This window comes from Elephantulus edwardii, unplaced genomic scaffold (assembly GCF_000299155.1).
Source record: "Elephantulus edwardii isolate Elephantulus edwardi_28Jun2011 unplaced genomic scaffold, EleEdw1.0 scaffold00568, whole genome shotgun sequence".
NCBI classification, from domain to species: Eukaryota; Metazoa; Chordata; class Mammalia; order Macroscelidea; family Macroscelididae; genus Elephantulus; species Elephantulus edwardii.
In genome coordinates this window covers 223,647-228,662 of record NW_006400318.1, presented here as the reverse complement: position 1 = coordinate 228,662, position 5,016 = coordinate 223,647, and positions in this window count along the sequence as shown.

Below are 5,016 nucleotides of genomic sequence, written 5' to 3'. Positions count from 1 at the left end.
GAGAAACTGGAACCCTTATTCACTGTTGGTGGGAGTGTAAAATGGTGTAACCACTATGGAAGACAGTATGGTGCTTTGTCAAAAAATTGGAAATATTGACACAGCATTTTCACTACTGGGGATATTCCCTAAAGAAACTAGAACTGCCACCCAAGCAGATATATGCACACTCATATTTATTGCTGCTTTGTTCACAACAGCAAAGAGTTGGAAACAGTCCAGGTCCCATCAACAAATGAGTGCATAGAGAAGCTGTGAGATTATCTATCTATCATCTATCTATCTATCTATCTATCTATCTATCTATCTATCTGGAATATTATGCAGCACTGAAAACAAAAACTCATGAAATATTATACAAAATGGGTGACCATGGAGGAAATTATGCTGAGTGAAATATCTCAGTCACAAAAAGACAAATACTACATAATACCACTGTTATAGAACAGGACTGATATGGGGGTTGGGAGAAAACTAAGAAAAGAGGGAATAAATAATGTACACGGCATTGAAACAGACAAGAGAGAGAACTGTGTAAAAGGAATATATATCTATGTGTTATTGGCATGACAAAGGTCCAGAATAAGAGTTGCATAGTAAAGTGGTTCAACATGACATCATCCTTCCTTTGCTGTACAATGTTCTCAAATTGTCATTTGTATACAGATTGTCATTTGTATTTATTTCTCTTGGTGTCTCAGTTCTTTGCTGTTGTGGGATGTCATGATGCATGATACTAAACTGCCCTTTTCCCATAAGACTCAGGATTGTTTTTATCTTTGCTTTTCCAGAACTTGATTATGCAGCTCCATAGTTTAGATCTCCTTTGGGTTTAACCTGTTGAATTTCTTTGAGTTTCTTGGATTTGAAGATTCATGTCCTTTGCCAGAATTTGAGATTTTTTCCCCCCTATCATTTCTTCAACAGGTCTGTCTACTCTTTCCCCCTTCTCATTTCCTTGTGAAATATCTAGGATTCATACATTATTAGGTGTTACAATTCCATTAAGCTGTGTTCAGCAATACCGAGATTTCATTTTTGTTGCACTTCAGCCTCTGTAATTTCTACTACTTTATCCTCTAATTCACTGATTTCTTTTGCTTAATTAAATATGTTGTTACATTTTTTCATTGCATTTCATTTCAGTCGCAATGGTTTCTTTTAAAAGATCCTCCTTCTGTTCATTATTTTCTTCTTTCATTCCAGATCTCAGTTAAAATTTTCAGTCTTATAAGCATGCAATAGATAATCTGTCCACTAGAGGGTAAAAGTACCCAGGAGAAAGGTGGTTAGCGTGATCCGTTTGTCCACCAGTGATCACATTTCTACATTTCTCTATTTCCCTTTTATTTTCTCTCCCAAACAAAGGGAAGAGATGCCAAAGTAAAAGAGATGAACAGGAGATTCCAAAGGAATCTTCCAACTCTAAAAGGCAAAGCAAGTATTATAATGAAATGTGCAAAGTCAGAAAATAAAAAGGGAACAACTCAATTGGCATTTTGCAAGCAGAAAGAATTGAAAAAGAAATCCAAGCCTTTACTTGCAATTCTGAAGGAAACTATGGACAAAATATTGAATGATCCAGGAGGCATCAAAAAGGAGATGGAAAAATACAAAGAGTCACTGTGTCAAAAAGAATGGACCGACACAGAATCATTTCATAAAGTATTGTGTGATGAAGAATCAATGGTAATGATGGAAGAAGTTCAAGGTTCACTGAAGGCACTGACAAAAATATAAAGTTCCAGGAGTTGATGGAAAACTAAATATATGTTTCAACAAATAGCTCTGGGCATGCTCACAAGGCTGTACCAAGAAATATGGAAGATAGTGACCTTAATAACTTATTGGAAAAGATCCATATTTGTTCCCCTTCACAAGAAAATAAGGAACAATGTTATTAATATCACGTACAAGTAAAATCTTGATAAAGTTTATCCAAAAGTAGATAGAATAGTACATTGACAGAGAACTGTCAGAAGTTCAAGTTACATTTAGAAAATGCCATAGCAGTGGAGCTATCATTGGGGATGCCAGATAGATCTTGGCTGATATCAGAGGATACCAGAAGGGTATTTATTTATGTTTTATTGACTGTGCGGAACAAAATAAATTATAGCTAACATTGAGAAGAATGAGAATCCCAGAGCACTCAATTGTGTTCATGTGAAACCTATACATAGACCAAGAGGCTGTTGTGTGAATACAAGGGAACACTGCATGGTTTAAAATCAAGAAAAATGTGTCCAGACTGAATCATTTCTCCATCTCTGTTCAACGTCTATGCTGAGCAAATCATTGAAGAAGCTGGACTTTATTAGGTAAATGTGACATCAAGTTTGGAGGAAAGCATTCTACATTATGCCAATGATATATAACCCTGCTTGCTGAAAGTGCCAAAGACTTGAAGTCCTTATTGCAGAAGAGCATATACTATAGCCTTCAACATCAAGGAAACAAAAATCCTCACCCCTTGGCCAATAGGGTAGATGGAGAAAAGATTGACATTGTCAACTATTTCATCTTGCTTGGATCCACAATCAACACACTTGATACAAGTAGTGAAGAAATCAGAAACTGTACTGCATTAGAAAAATCAGTTGTCTGGGCCTCTCCAAAGTGCTAAGGAACAATGATTAAAGCTTGAAAACTAAACTGCACTTGATTCAAGGCGTAGATTCTTCAATTATGTGCTATGTATCTGAAAGTTGGACAATGAATAAGGATGAAAGAACTAATCCCTTTGAGTTGTGGTGTTGGAGAAGAGTACTGAATATCCATTTCATGGACAGCCAAAAGAAAACCAAGTATGTCTTGTTTACAATGTAATCAGAGTGCTCCTTCGAGATGAGGATTGCAAAGTTTCACATAGTGACTGTAAAAATGGGCTCAAGTATAACAGATGGTGAGAATAGCACAGGATGGGGCAGGGTTCAAATCTGTTGTTCTAAGGGTCTCTGTGAGTTATAGTCAACTTGATGGCATCCAACATCAATAGGAACTGCTTCTTTTAAGGGAGCTCTGGAGGTCTAGTGATACATTGTCCTGTCAACCCAAAAGTACCTGGTTCAAATCCACCAGCTGCTCTGTGGGAGAAAAATGGGTAATTTCCTCCCATGCAATTTATAACCTCTGAAACCCCACCAGAGGTCCAGCTACGAGTTGGCTCCAACTCAATGGCACATAACAGTAACAACTATTTCTTGGAAGTGTTTCTTCTGTAAAAACTACCACATGTGGATTTATATAATGCATTATACACTCTTGTGTTACTCACACATCATCAATACAGATCACAGGACTAGCAATAGACATATGCTCATGGGATTCATAGATTTGATCGTATTTATCATAACTGAGATTGTGAATCAACTCTCTACAATTCTCTGCTTTGTCATTTATTTACAATGATGTAATGTGACAGTTAAGTAATTTTTCTGCCATGATGTTCTCTGATCTAAGGTTATGGTGGAATGTGTCACCTTTAATCTGGCCACAGCTCTGACTTGATGCAGGAAACAGTCTTTTTTGTGGGGGGATGGAGAGGGGTGGCCTGAAACAAATATTAAAACCTTCCAGAAAAAAAAAAAACAAACAAAAAACCTTCCAGCCAATTCTGTTGTTGCTAGGTGTCGTGGAGTCAAGTACGACTCATATAAACCCATCTGAACCCTTCCTATCTTGTTCCATCCTCACAATTCCTGACACTCAAGCCCATTGCCTCAGTCACCATAGCCGGTTTTAAGAGGCTTTATATTACAGGCAAGTCTGTCCATCTTTCTTCTGTGGAGATACTTGTAGATATAAACTTCTGCCTTTAAGCAAATAGAGCTACACACACATACACACCTGTTGTTTTTACAAGCCATTGAGTCAGAACTGACTCATAGCTGACTATTCAGTAAGTGTCAGAGGCTGTACATCATATAAGAAGAGATTCCCCATCTTTCTTGCTTGGAGTGGTGCAATTTCTTACCCAGCAGGCCATTAAAATTTTTCTGGCACCTTCTGTCCGACTGCGTTTGTCAGTTCCTCCAGCTTTGAGAGTCAGAAGCATCTAACCTGATGTATGACCCACACATGGGATGTGACAGTTTCTACAATTTCTTAAGCCAATTCCTTGAAGTAAATCTCTCTCCATTTCTACAGATAGAGAGACCTGGTGTTTGTTTGCACAATGCATCAGAGTACTGATCAAACTCTCAGCAGTTCAAATCCACCAGCCTCTCCAAGGACCACCACACACACGTGCGTGTACACACACACACACACACACACACACACACACACACACACACACTGTATTGAGTTGCAGTGTTAACCCAAAGGCTGTGTAATTCCAAAGGAGAAATATGGGTGGTTTTCTCCTCTGTGATCTACAGCCTCAGAAATTGAATGAAGGGTTGTCATGAAGTAGAATCAAATCAGTGGGAGCGAGTTTGAGGAGTGGTGTGTTGGTCATCCCCCCGCCCCCATACATAAATATAAGCTCCACTCATCTTTTATCTCTTGAAAATGCAGCCTGAAACACTGGATAAAGGTGAGGATTAAATAAACCCAACACATTTGCAGAATTTTGACTGACTTATACTTTTAAAGGTCAAAAGCAAAGAAATTGATGCTTTTGTTGTGTGGTTCACCTTGGCTCAATGTTGGCCTCACATTTCTACATGCAAATAAAGGGATAGTCACATTAGATTAAGCATCATGAGAGTGAAATAGAGTGGAGATGCATTAGTAAAATACTTTGCATAACTTTAAGATAGTGATTTTTTTATTGTGATTGTAGTGAAGGTTTACAAACCAAACTGTTTTTTCACTCATTCATACACTTTTTGTTCAATAACATTAATTTCAAGACCAATAATGTAACCACTCTTTTCCACTTCCTCCCTGTAATTCTGATTTCCATTAATAATTCTTTGCGTCCTTTTTTTATACTTATTAACTCTTTTTTTGATATTGCCTTTCCCTTCACCCATCCTAATATATACCTTTTATTTATTTATTAACTTT